Genomic DNA, 15157 nt, shown 5'->3' with positions numbered 1-15157 from the left:
TTTTAAATTGGCTAAGGAGTGGGGGTGTTGGTGAATATAGAAAAGTGTTTCATATGCCCATGGTCTCTATGTTGAATGTCTTCTATAGAATTCAACAATAAATATATTTGTCTACTTGTCAAATACTTTATACCTGTAAAACATCTTTTATGCAAGCACTTGAACTCAAAAGTGTTAGAGCTGAAATGAGCTACAGATTTCATCTGGTCTACCACCAATTCCCCATCCCACTCATACCAAGAAATTTACAGATGAGCTAAACAAGATTCCAAGAGGTTAGGTAACTTGTCCAAAGCCACATATCTAATATAGAAGAGTGATTAAAATTCAGACTCTGTGTTCCAGTTGGCTTGAAATTGAATCCTAGTTATGTGCACACTATTTGACCCTGGGAGATTTAAACTTTGTGCAGTTCAATTTGTTCATCAGTAAGCCAATATTCTCTACCACACTCATAAATTCCACAAATATGAAGCAGGCAATGGGGATAGACTGCAATCAAAGAGTTTTTGTCTATGAAGGAAGTAAAGGCTAGTGCTGTGGGAACACAGATCCTAAATCCAATTTGTCCTAAGTAGTCACATATGAGCTTTGAATGGCAATGGGGGAGGGGGGTGGTTGCAGAGGAAGACAGTGGTCTAGATAGACAGCTTAGCATGTGTGAAGGTCTAGAGATTATAGTAAGCAAGGCATGGCAAGGAATGACAACATGATTGAGGCTGGAATACAGATGATGAGCTGGAGAGTTGTAAGGACTGAGAAAATTAACTTAAAGGGTTTAGCATAGTGCCTAGCCTACGATAAACACTTGGTAAATGATAGTTGCTGTCACTAATTTTAATACCGTTATTGTTAAACATTAGCACTACAATTGGAAATCCAAATCCCTAGTTGAAATTACCTCTGATTTCCAAAGTCCCCCCTTTTTTTCTCTATCAATGTGATTTACTATAGTTGTTTACCAGTGACAAATATCCATTGCTTGCTTGCTTGCTCTTTACCGGGACCTGTCCTGCTCTAGGCATGGGGAATTCAGCAAAGAAAAAAGAAGGTCTTAACTTTTCCAGACCTTACCTTATAATGGAGAAAAATGGATGCAAGAAACAGGGAAATAAATAAATGGAATAATTTCTATTAGAAAAGTTCAGTGAAGAGAATAGAACTAGAGTGATAATGAGAATGGGATATGACAGAGTGGAGGGGGTGGGGGGTGGGATTCAAGGTGGCCATGCTACTTCAGCTAAAGGTAACCAGAAAGAACTGTCCAAGAAGATAGCATTTGAGCTGAGACCTGAAAGATGGGATGGAGCCAGGAGGAGAGCATTTCAGGCAGAGGCCCAAGTTGGGCTCCAGCTAGACTTGAAGAGAGAAGACCTTGCCTGAAATGAGGGGGAGACTGTAGGGAGTTAGAGGGCACAGAGATAGAGCATTTAGAGGATAAGAAAAGGTCCTTTGCGGTAAGGTTATTGGGTTTCATTTTGTGTACGTTGGAGAGCTTTAACTGGAGGCATGATATGATCTGATTTATACTTTACATTAGAGTTTCTCAATTATGGCACTATTTGCATTTCAGGCTAGATAATTCTTTGTTGTAGGGGGCTAACATATGGACCTGTAGGATCTTTACAGCATCCCTGGCCTCTACCCACTTGATGCTAATAGCAACTCCCATGTCGTGTAAGTCACAATTGTCTCCATATGTTGGTGAATGTCCTGAGGGAGGCAAAATTTCTCCCAGTTGAGAACCGCCATCTTAAAATGATATCTTTGGTCACTGTGTGGAAAACTGGCTTGAGAAGTGGGGTGGAGAGGAGGGCAAGGTGTAAACAAAGACTGCTATGAGGATATGATAGCAATCCAGGCAACAAAAAAGTAGCTTGATGGTGGAGTAGTAGAGACTGTGAAGGGAATGAAATGCAGGGTATATTTTGGATAGATAGAAAGTATTTCGAAGGAGGTCAAACTGACACAACTTGGGTGGAGTGATGCATCAACCATACATCTTGATCTGTCTGAGAGAGATCCGGCTTATCCCTGTTTCCTGGTATAATTATTAATAGCGTCCATTTCCGGTTTCAGGTTTTGTTCATTTGGACAGTAAATGACATGCTAGCCTAATGACAGTTGAGTAACAGTCCCGAGACATCTACTTGTATTTTTCATATTATCTTGTCCATGTAAGGGTCTTAAATTTTCAGTCATCTCTCATCTGATGAAATAAAGAGAATATACCTATAAATATTTATATAGACTAAGGAATAGAGTAATTTAGAGGAAGAGAGAGGGGAAATATATATTCCATCACTTGTAGTATGTGAACATAGCTTTATAGTTTAAATTACCATTAATTTCTGGGCTTTTCATAGATAGCATCTGGGGAAAAGAGAATGAGGTACATATAATTGTAATGTATATATTTGTTCATTACAGTTAACATAACTGAGAGGGATTGTTTGTTTTGGTTCTACAACTTACATATAGTTCGAGATTTTTAACAAAATGTGAACTTGTAAAACATTTTTTTAAATTTACCAATTATGTAGATGTATAATTTTCTTAATTTTTCTGTGTAATGACTAATCAGTTGTTGGAGCTCCATGCTTCTTTAAATAAGGTCAAGGACATGTTAGTACTCATGTGGAATGGGAAGCACATTTTGCCAGTAGTATTTTTAAAATAATGAATTTTAGGGGGCCATGAGACAAAGGGGAAGAGAAAGAAAGGCCAAGAGAAAGAAAATGAACATCTCAGCACAAATCCATTTCCATTAGTAGAAACAAATGAACAAGAAAACATGCACCAGGGACCTTATACAGGAAATACGTCATATGCAAGACAGAATGTTACCACAATGTTCAGAAGCACTTCTGGTTTTTTGTTCTTGTTTTTGTTGTTGTTGTTCCATATTGTGTATTAAAGCACTATATGTAACGAAAGTTTCCTAATTTAGTTAAGCCTTATGGAGTTATATTATCATCCTCATTTTTCAGATAAAACACCTGAAACTCAGAGACCCGGGTGAAAGGTAACCTCACAAAATTCCCATCCAGGTGCCTCTAGCTCCAAAGCCCTTCTTCCTTTCATTTGACTTCCTCTTCATGCTATTACTGAGGAAAGCTCTGTTTTGCAGTTGGGAAACTAACATTCAGTGTAAGGAGATGATCTGCTCAGGTCTTAATGGACAATTGGTGAAGCCAGTCTTGAATGGAAGTCACCTAATGTTTAGCCCAGTTTATACTGTAGTATTTGGATGCTAAAAATATTGAAATTCAATGAGTTACTCAAGCACTTTCAACAGCCTAACATGGTTTATCAATGATTCGTTTTTCTCAAATAGTCTCAGTAAATTAAGAAAAATGTTTTCATCCAAACCAAAGGAAGAGGAATAATGTTCAACTCCAGAGCAGAAATACTGAGGAAGTGCCTATATGCAAATAGTGTATATTCTGTATCTGGAAGCACAAGTTGGAGATTTATAGAAAACCTACAATGTTACCTCTACAACTAGTAATCTGGGGAGAGTGGTTATAATGGCATTTAAACATATGGACTTTGGAGTCTGAACAGCCTGAGGTTAAATCCTGGTTTGCCTCTTAGAACTTTCTAACTCTGTAACTATATTTCAGTTTGCTTATCTAAAAAATGAGTATAAAATTATACTTATGTCAAAGGATTCTATTGAGGACTAAATTAAGATTTTGAACAGTAAAGAGTCACTAACTACTAGCCAATACTATTTACTAAGTGTTTCGACAGAAGTCAACTTGACTACCTGGCTTTTTGGTGCCTTTTGATGTTGAAAGGTCTTTCTTAGTAATAGCTTGACAACGTACTTCTGGGTCTTCCCTTTTATGTGTAAGTGAAACAATTACTGTAGACACTTTTGAAATAATCTATACATAAATCTTCCTTTCTCCCTTTAGATATTTGGGGATCTCAGAGAAACTTTAAAACATCTATTGTTATTTTTTTACTTGAAAGCAAATAGCCTATGAAGTTTAGGAGGTAAGGATTTGCCCAAAGTCACATAGAGCCTGGCAGAGCTGATATAGGAACCTGGTTCTTGGCTCCTTGTTCTCCCTTCTCTTTCAACATTACCACGTTAACCCTGTGTAATGTGTCCAGCTTATTTATTTCTCCAATTTAATTTTTGGTTTTGGCAAAATGAAATAGAGCAAATACAACTCTTTTTATTACTGTGGTGGATGGAATTAAAAGGTAACTCAAATTTAGAATTATCATGTTTTTAGTTTTGGCTAGCCGGCCTTTCCCAAGTTACCTTTAAATACGTCAGAAGCTAAATATATATCAATAGTAGGCTTGCCTAGGGGAGATTTAGTTCATTCTAATTGGCCAAACACTTTCAATTTATTCCTACTAAACAGGCCTTTGATATGGAGAGATTTATAGCTCCTCTTTCTTCTATCTAGAAGATAAATACAGTCTGAGATCAGAAGGGACTTCTTGTAAACCCAAGAAAGTTTCCAGATTGATGGGTTTTTATTTGTCCTAGCTTGTACTGGGCTTTAGCCCTGACCCATTCAGCGTGTTTCAAATATATTTTATTTTACTTTATTTTTACATCTTTCTTTAGGCAACTGACCTGTGTCTCTGTTTGTTTCTTCACTCGTTTGTGTTAACTGTGTATTGTTTAAACTAAAAGATTAAGTGGGGAGTCTGTATTGCTTAATAAATTTGCCAGAAACTGGGTAGGCCAGCTTGCCTCTGTTCACGGAAAGCATGAGTGTTTTACAATTCATTCTGGGAAAACTTATGAACCCATACAAAAGAACTACTTGCTGTATTGGACTTGGGATACCACAAAGGACTATTCAATTAGAGCTTCCATTCAGTCATAACTAAAAACAGTGTTGGGTGAGAATATGCTCATTTGCAAATGGGTATTTGGGTAATAGTCTCTTGATAATCCCTTCTTGATCAGTTCTGTATGTGCCCTATTTTTTAATTTCTTTCTTTATTATTTTGCTTTATTCATAATGTCTAATTATAATTCAGTCCCACACTAACAGAGATCTTTTGAAGAGTCCCTTTTCTCCCCAAGGGTCTTGACCAACACCCATTTCATGTTCAATGTTGCATCTCCATAACTGTTTCTTCGTGTCTCTCCATCTTCCCTTCAATGGTGTGGCCTGGAAAACTCTCCAGATAATGAATTATTACCTCTCCCAACCCAATACTTCAGTTCTAACTAATGTGAACTCGAGAAGAAGACAAGCACAGCCACAAACACTCATCTCTGTCTCTACACCTCCATCCCTACTCAGTATAAATTAGTGTATTCTCTACCTTGGCCCCTGAGAGCCTGACTAAAGATGTTATTCATGCATCCAACAAACCAAGAGTACATTTGCTCTGTATACAGCACCGAAAATTCAGAGATGAACAAAACATGATCCATCTGGCATAGGAGACATGTAGCTAGAGGAATCTGGAAGACCCCAGACATTTGTGACATACATCGTCAATGTAGTTGATTTACATGTATTACCTACTTCTTTGCTAAGTGTCATTTCTAGTCACTTCTGAGTGTCTGCTGGGTGAAATGCAGAGAGTGATTCCTGTTGTGATCTCTGACCAAAATGCTAACACAAACCGGATTGCTAAAGATTTCTACATTTACCCTGGGAAAATCATATCACTAGAAATGTTTGTAAGTTCACCAGACATTTTGCAAATGATACTTACTAATCTTTGTATGAAGTGAGGTCCAATCAGTATAAATGAGGAGAAATATTTAAAGAACTATTAAAACAACCATGGACACAGAGCCTTCATTTGGTGAGACCTAGAGAAAAATAGTAATGAGAAATGTACTGTCTTATTTTCTCATTTATTTTTTGTTTAGTTTCTTGGCAAATAGGAGTTTGTATGTTCCAGGGAAGATGATCTAAGGTAGGACTTTACAAACTATTCCTGGAGACTGAGTAAGGCTCAAGGATTTACTTAAGCAATAAGTAAAACTACCTAAGCTCTAGGTATTTTGTGAAATTGAGAGTTGTTTTTCCATGTTAAGTTTTTTTTTTTAATTTTTTTTTCAACGTTTATTTATTTTTGGGACAGAGAGAGCCAGAGCATGAACGGGGGAGGGGCAGAGAGAGAGGGAGACACAGAATCGGAAACAGGCTCCAGACTCTGAGCCATCAGCCCAGAGCCTGACGCGGGGCTCGAACTCATGGACCGCGAGATCGTGACCTGGCTGAAGTCAGACGCTTAACCGACTGAGCCACCCAGGCACCCCTCCATGTTAAGTTTTATATGAAAATTTAAATTATTGTTTCTGATTCTAATTCCTTATTCTCTTTATTTAAAGTATATTACTTCAACCAATAAGAGTATATTTTCCCAAGAGACATCAACAGCCATCCAAAAAATTTAAGAGTTCAAATGTTGTAACTATTAGGTATAAAAAAATCTATCTTACAATAACTAAGATTATTTTTAAAGAGAAAACATTGTTGCTACGAACCTTCAAATTTTTATTCACTGCTCTTTTTTGCCCTAGCATATACTTTATTTAAAAATCACATTTACTATAATTCTTCAATCTAAAATCCTAATTCCAAAGATGTTTCAGCAAGTTTAGACTATCAAAGACTAAGGTGAGATATTTGAGGACATATTTTTAGAAAGAGGTCTTTCTTCCAAAGTTTTCCCTCTCATTTCACTTCCTCCAATTTAGTTCTTAGCCAGAGCAAGATAACCATCTTTTAGAAGTATGAATATTGGGAAATGAAGCAATATGCTTCCTATAATTTCTTATATCCATTCCCTTCATATGTGTGGTCTGGCCAAAGATGTGTACTTGTCAGGTGTCCAATGACTACAAAAAGATTTGTTATATCACACCTTGAAACAAGAATATTTAGAGAATTCATATTTTTCAACATCTTTTAGAATAGTAAGTCTTGTTTGTTTAATTATTGTATTTTTGAGAGACAGACAGAGTATGAGTGGGGGAGGGGCAGAGAGCTAGGGAGACAGAATCCGAAGCAGGATCCAGGCTCTGAGCTGTCAGCACAGAGCCTGACGCTGGGCTTGAACTCATGGGCTAGGAGATCATAAGCTGAGCTGAAGTAGGAAGCTTAACCAACTGACCCACCAGGCACCCCCAGAATAGTAAGTTTTTAAATGATGTAATAGTTTACTAGAACTGATGAGGAATAGAAAAATCAAATATGGATTAGTCTTCTAAGTTACTTTCTTAAGGCTTTTTTTATACTGAAATAAAGGTTAGCAAATACCTTCTGAATTGTTTCTAATTCTTCAAACATTAGTAAACATTTGTGGTAAATTTTGTAGGATTTACCTAGTATGAATAGGAATTTGAAAATTAACTTAGGTTCTGCTTATGAAATTACTACAAAAATGCTTTCTGAATGTGCTAGTAATCAGAACATTTATTGATGATTCTTAGTAGCAAATGATGGTAACTTGAGTTGATCCAATTTAGGCATAAGAATTTATTGGTTCATCTGATCACAATGCAGACAGGGCCTATCTAGGACTTAGGTACAGTTAGGGCCACAGGCAAAAAATTTCTCCCAATTTCAGATTATTCTTTTTGAAAAGTAGGGCAGGAAATGTTTAACATCATGATTATACTGATGATTTTCCAGGTGAATACATATTTCAAAACAGATCAAAGTAGATACTTGAGCCCCCATTGGGTGGTAGAGGGTCAGGATAGTTCCACAAAGTAAATTCAGCCTTTCAGAGGACTGAGAAATTTAATCTACTTTTCCAACAAATGATCTCATTCACTTACACCAATAAGGAATAATGCAGTTAATTAAAAAAAAAAAGTAGACACTTGAAATATGTGCAGTTAGTGTAAAGTACTTTGATTATATCTCAATACATTTGTCTAAAAAAAGAAAGGAAAATAGAGAAGTTTCCAAAAGGAAAAAAGAAAAGAAAAGCAGAAGTTTCCAAACTTACATTCCTCAAATTTGCCCTCCAAAGGGAGTAAGAAGCCCCGCATCCTTTGGCCAAAATCCCAAGTTCTCTTGCTGGTCCAGTTTTGGTTAAGAGCCACTGCTAGCCCATCACTGTGACTAGGAAGTTGAGGTGAGGTCTTTGAGAAGATGGCCATTCCAATTCCATCCATATGGTAGAAAAACATTTCCCCCGCTTCCCACAAAAAAAAAAAAAAAAAAAAAAAAAGAAAGGGAAAAAAAAAAGTAGTGCTGTTATGACCAGGAAACATATATATGTGCCCTATATTTGAATCTATGATTTTCATGGGAATAATCTGCAAGTAAATATCAAATCAGCTAGCAGCATTGAAGAGATTTTGCTTCGAGGAAGTTTAGCAAAAGTTGTAACTTATACCTTTTTTTAATATTAAAGGATTAAGAAACTGTGGGGAGAAGCTCTAAAATATTAGGAAGGTTTTTCAATGAAAAGCTGCCATCCATTTTCTTAGGGCAAGGCATGTTTTTAGGAGAAAGGTAGTGGGACAGGAGAAACATAACATTAACTATGAAAATATATTCTTCTCAAGATTCAGATTTAAAGAATAGTTAGTTGTCACTTCTTCAAGTTCCCAATACCCTTGAATAAATGTTACTGTTTAAGCAACAGGCAAACTTTGCTGGGAAATTAAGGAATGCCAAGTGGCAGAACACATGGATACATAGCGTTTCCATCTTTCTTGACCTGATAAATAGCAATAAAATACAGTGAACACTGTAAGGTATTTTTTGGGGGGTGGGGGGTGGTAATAATCATTTAATTAGTGCAATACCTTTCACTTTCTTTCCACTGTCTTTTCCTTGGGAGGGCTCTGAGTCATTGGCTGGTAAACACAAAGGGAGAAAGGAAAAATACAAGAGGAAAACTAATGTTTTTTGATCTATTATGAGACAGACATTTTAAGAGTTTATGGATTGCCATCTTATTTAATGTTAACTACCCTGAGTCTTAGTATCTCCATTTTACAAACAGAAACTGAGGTGTAAAGAATTAATCCAATTACTCATACTGAATCAACATAGTAAATGCTAAATTTCTCAAACTTCAAAGCCTGTATTCTTTATCTTATACCACACTGCCATTTACAGTAAGGAAACAAAAGAGCAGCATGTAGGAGGTACCTGGGTGGTTCATTTAGTTAAGGGTTCAACTCTCGATTTTGGCTCAGGTCATGGTGAGTTCGAGCCTCATTGGGCTCTACGCTGATGGTTCAGAACCTGCTTGGGATTCTCTCTCTCTCTACTCACCCCACCCTCTCTCTCAAAAATAAATAAACATTACAAAATGTTTTATTTTTGGGACAGAGAGAGAGACAGAGCATGAACGGGCGAGGGGCAGAGAGAGAGGGAGACACAGAATCGGAAACAGGCTCCAGGCTCTGAGCCATCAGCCCAGAGCCCGACGCGGGGCTCGAACTCACGGACCGCGAGATCGTGACCTGAGCCGAAGTCGGACGCTTAACCGACTGCGCCACCCAGGCGCCCCACAAAATGTTTTTAAAAGAGCGTTATTTAGGATCCTTCTTTAATTCTGCAAGTGAGAGTGGGAAGCCAACTAGAGATTTTACTGCCCTTTGCTAATCTGGCCGTCTGTCCCTTGCCTCTCCCATTTCCTCCTCTAGATAGCCAGGGCTTCAGTAAGCAATCATCAAAATTATGTGAAGTGGGACTCCTAGATTCTCTTTCTCATGGAACTCTGAGACCACTGATTGCAAAAGTTCTTTTTTTTTTTTTTTTTGACTAGGATAAAATTGACAACTAATATTCCAATGTTTTAAGGTAAAGAGAAATCATTTTTAGTGGGTTTTTGCTATCTACATTAGTATCATTGAACGTTTTATCTATATGACCACATTGCTTCTGTACAATCATTGAGATAACTGTTATTGTCCCAATTTCATGTAAGAAACACAAGACCTAGAGAATGTATGTGCTCCTAAATTAATGGATGCAAATTCTGATCAAACACCAAAATGCAGACTCGTTCCTTTTTATATATCTTTTTAAAGATTTTTTTATTGTTTATTTTTGAGAGAGAAAATGTGAGTAGGGGAGGGGCAGAGGCAGAGGGAGTCAGAGAATCCAAAGCAGGTTCTGCACTGCCAGGGCAAAGTGTGGGGCTCAAACCCACCAACCATGAAATCATGACCTGAGCTGAAGTTGGACACTCAACCAACTGAGCCACTCAGGCACCCCTGGACTTGTTCCTTTTAATAAACAGATTATTATTGTCCCTTTTAATAAACAGAGATTAATTGCATGTATTCCACATATGAAGGATTGTATTATCAGAGTGTTGAATGTATAATCTATTCTAAAAGACTCAATTTAACAAATATAAAGGTCCCGATTTATGTCAGTTACTGGGCTAGGTCTTTGGATAAAAAAAGAACTAAGATATTCCTTACTCTTTGGGAGCTCATAATCTTTTGTAGGAGGCAGATTGAGAGTAATTTGAATATATCAGAGGGTAACAAAGTTTTAATATAAGAGAAACAAACAAATTAACACCAAATGTCAATCATGAGAAGCCCCTTTCTTCTTGTAAAAAATACACGTGTAGGGGCGTCTGGGTGGCGCAGTCGGTTAAGCGTCCAACTTCAGCCAGGTCACAATCTCGCGGTCCGTGAGTTCGAGCACCGCGTCGGGCTCTGGGCTGATGGCTCAGAGCCTGGAGCCTCTTTCCGATTCTGTGTCTCCCTCTCTCTCTGCCCCTCCCCCGTTCATGCTCTGTCTCTCTCTGTCCCAAAAATAAATAAACGTTGAAAAAAAAATTAAAAAAAAAATACACGTGTATATATCTACTTTCCACTTGTGTTTTGATTTTTAACCTCCTACTGAATAAAGCTGCTCTCTGAATGAGAACCCAAGTTTAGCAAATATCTTTAAATTAGTCATTTCAAGAGTAAAAAGATTTCCATATAAAGCCCTTATAAAACAATTTTGCAACTTTTCTAGGAGTTAAATCTTTTTCCTAAATGTTTTGTCACTTAGAGAGACCTCTGGTTCCATAACACTAATGTTTTTTCAGTATTATATTAACTTACATAGTTTTCTATAATTTTAAACAAAAGCTAAGTCTTAAATGAAAACAAACAAACAAAATACAATGCATTTCAAACAAACAGCTTAACCAGAAATGTCAGCTCTGTGAGACTTGTGACAAGTCTGGTTAGGGCTTTTTAAGAATTGTATAATTGGTCTCAGAATGGAAAAAAAATCTTCATTAATACAAACTAGCAAAACTGTTTTTTATGATCCTTCCCTGTTCCAACATGACAACTATAGGCAAAGCTGAGCAGGCTATAGATGGTCCCCATGTAGATTTCCTGGACACTCAAAATCCCTCCTTGGCAGTTTAATTCCACAATTAGAGATTTACCCCTATGGCTGAGGATTTCTTAACTCTTATTAAAATATTAGTATACCAGAGGAAATAATGTCTCGAATTTTTCCCGTTCAATATTTACTAAAGCTAAGTATATGCCTACCCTTCGATATTACAATTGCTTTAGTAGATGTACAAGCAGTAGAAATATTTTCATATGCTCGCATAACTAAAAAGTTCTGACAGCACTATTTGTAATAGCACCAAATGAAAACTACTTAAATGGGTATCAATAGAATAGTGGATAAATAAGTTGTGGTTTACTCTGCAATGGAAAATACAGCAATGAGACTGATGAGCTGAGAGTATTACAACAATATGGGTGAATCTCACAAATGTAATGTTGAAGAAAGAAGCTAGATATGAAAAGATATGCATATGGTTTCCTATGTCTAAAGTTCAAAAAGAGTTCAAAGTTGTCATTGATGTTAGAAGTCAGAAAAATGGTTACTCTTTGTAGGGGTGGGGTAATGCCTCGAAGTGGACAAGGGAGTTGCTTCTAGAGGCTGGTAATGTCCTATTTCTTGATTTGAATTTTTATTATGTATACACGGCCAATTTCAGAAAAAACATTGAGCCATACTTTTTTGATTTGTGCACTTTGTGTGTGTGTATGCATATATAATATCTCAATAAAAATACAAAAATAGGGGCGCCTGGGTGGCGCAGTCGGTTGGGCGTCCGACTTCAGCCAGGTCACGATCTCGCGGTCTGTGAGTTCGAGCCCTGCGTCGGGCTCTGGGCTGATGGCTCAGAGCCTGGAGCCTGTTTCCGATTCTGTGTCTCCCTCTCTCTCTGCCCCTCCCCCGTTCATGCTCTGTCTCTCTCTGTCCCAAAAATAAATAGACGTTGAAAAAAAAAATACAAAAATAATTTTAGAAAATCACAAAGCTTTATCAGTCACTATAATTTAATACCAATGAATCGAACAATTTTCAAATTTTACTTAGGTGTGTACCAGAATCAGAATGCCTGGATATAAAGTCAGAAAGCAGTACAAGAAAAAGGTGATCCAGAGAGGGAAGGCTGTGGGATGCTAGATGTATATACAGGGATATAGTTGAAAAGAGAAAATGGGGCTAGTGATTCTCCTAAAGGGTTCAGTTCACTGTGACTTAGGCTTGATCTCTTAGAGGAAGGCAACTTATTTCAACGAAGACACTCATTAACTTATGAAAGTGCTTTGTTTCTTTTCTGTGTGTGTGTGTGTGTGTGTGTGTGTGTGAGAGAGAGAGAGAGAGAGAGAGAGAGAGAGAGAGAGAGAAAGGAGCACAATGCTCTGACTAGGTGAAAATTTCCTTCCCTCCAGTTCATTACATATTCTGTAGGCACTGCATTAAAAATGTCATTTTACTGCTTTTTGGTACAGTCTTTCCAAACACAACTCTTCCCAGGACCATAATTAATGTCTTAGTTTCCAATAACTTTATATAAACCCCAAAGTACCCTTATAAAATTCTCACATGACTAACCTAAAAAAACAAAATAAAAAAAAGACACAGGCTTTCCAATCTCCATGCCTCAGTAGAAAGAAGACATCTCCAAGCCTTAGAGACAATTGGATCCATTGGCAAAAATTCTCCCCAATTTTGGGCTATTTCTTTCAGAAAACAAGCACAAAATGTTTAGTAGCATTACCGTAGTGATAATTCTGGTTTGCTTTTAATTCTTATTGTATTAGTTGCCTGTTTTGTGTTGTGTGTTAATGTATACAACGTGTCCTAGTTTAGTTGATTCAACCCTCATGCAGGCAAGGGACATTTGGTAGAAGCAACATACCATGCTTAGCCTGTAAGATGATGAAGACAGCCCTTTGATCCCCTATCAATTAAACATTTCTGTTGCCTCTACCCAACCAATTCTAGCTGAAGGGGAGCAGAAAGATGTAGCTGCTTGTTCACTCAATACAAATACATTTTCTGTGTCACTACACAGAACTATTTTTAGATAGTTCAAATGTCACTACATTAGAACTATTTTTAATGAGTAGATTTTATTCCGACTCCCAGATTTGCCTTACTTTGTTTAGCTACAGCTCTACAGTTGGATATTGAAATCACTTTCACTTTTGCATCCATATAAATATCCACATAGGTGTTTTTTGCAGACATTCCTAACTATTTCCTTAGGGTAAATTTTCAGAAGTATCATTACTGAATCAAGAGATGTATATCTTAAGGCATTGGGTATGTACCATTAAATTGATTGGGATCATTTTTATCATTCTTCGAGTTTTCCAAAGGGATTAATTTGGCTTTAAAAGAATACCATCAGTCATAAATGAATTCTCAAGTGCTTCTCCATATTGAATCTAAAAAAAAAGTTAACTAAAACTTTTTTTAAAGATATAGATTGTGACATAGAAGCACATTATAAAGTAAAAATCCTTAAAGACAAAACAGGTACTAGCTCACCTAGGTGGATTCATAAATGATTGAGCCACTGCATTCAATATGTGTGGCTTAAAAATAGTCAGAATTGATCTGTAATTAGCCTATAGTGGCATGCCACAAGAGGCTGTATTCAACAATGTCTAGTCCAATAGTTTTATTAATGTCTTGGTTAAGAGCATGATCTTGTGTGTTTGCATATTGTTTGCATGTTTAGTTGACATTGTTTTGAGAGAGAAACCTAAACTTTTGAAAGATAAAATTCTAAGGAGACTCAACAGATTAGAATGGTGGATAAAACTTAACATGACATGTAACTGTTACAAATTTGCATATTGAGGAAGAATAGGAATATATTAGCATTTGTGAAAATTAATAAGGGATTTTATTTTACCAAAACTACATAAGAGGTCATTATGATATAGATACTATAGTTATTATGATTTGAGATTTTATTACTAGATATATATTGTCTAGAATGAGGGAGGTGATACAACAAATCTCCTCTATGTACCTCATATCAAGGACATTGACAGACTAGAATTTATTCAGAGACAAGTGATCATCTTAGCATGGTAACCTAGTTTTATTGGGGGATGAAATCTCTATGCAAAAAGAGTGATAGAAAATGAGAAGAGAGGCAGGGAAAGAGGGAAGGCTTACAGAGCCAACCAGAGCCTCATAAGAAAAACAGCCAGTTGCTCAGTCACTGAAAAGAGTGGGATGTTTTCAGTGACACACATACAACAGTTGGGTAGGGGAGAGAAAGATAAATTTATCTGTGGGCTCTCTCCCATCTCTTGTCTCTATTGGTTTAAAAAATTGTCCTACAAAGCCTTTAAATGTCCTGTATTTCCAACTTGAATTTACCAAGCTCTCTGGGCAGCTACTGAGGAAGCCAGAGACTCCATAGATTTGGTTGCTTTGGTCTTCAGCTCTGGAACTGCTGGAAGGAATCCCTGTTGCAGTGGATGATACCGTGAGATATTGTTGAAGCCCAGATCTTGGGGGAAGGGGAAATCTTGGCTGAAAATCTTAGGAGATAAGACAGTGGTGGCAATCATAGGGTTCTGCATTGATCAAATGTCCAAGGCGCAGAAAACAGGCTATGTCAAGTAAAATTGAAAGGCCCATGAAGTGGATCCAATATAATCCACTACTTTATATAATCCACTACTTGAGCCATTCAGGTGAATTTTCACCCTTTGTTAGATGTGTATCCCACATAAGAACTAGATGCTCTCACTTCTTCCCAAGATAGGTTATGCAAGAACATAGCAAGAAGGTAGTGACTGGTAGCAATCTCCTAAAAAGACTTAAAGAAGACTAGCCAACCAAGCCACTGCCCCTCATTGCTATAGCTGCACCTGGGACTCTAATACTTA

Source organism: Herpailurus yagouaroundi, unplaced genomic scaffold, assembly GCF_014898765.1.
Source record: "Herpailurus yagouaroundi ecotype Mexico unplaced genomic scaffold, PumYag 186, whole genome shotgun sequence".
Taxonomy (NCBI): domain Eukaryota; kingdom Metazoa; phylum Chordata; class Mammalia; order Carnivora; family Felidae; genus Herpailurus; species Herpailurus yagouaroundi.
This window is presented reverse-complemented; position numbering follows the sequence as displayed.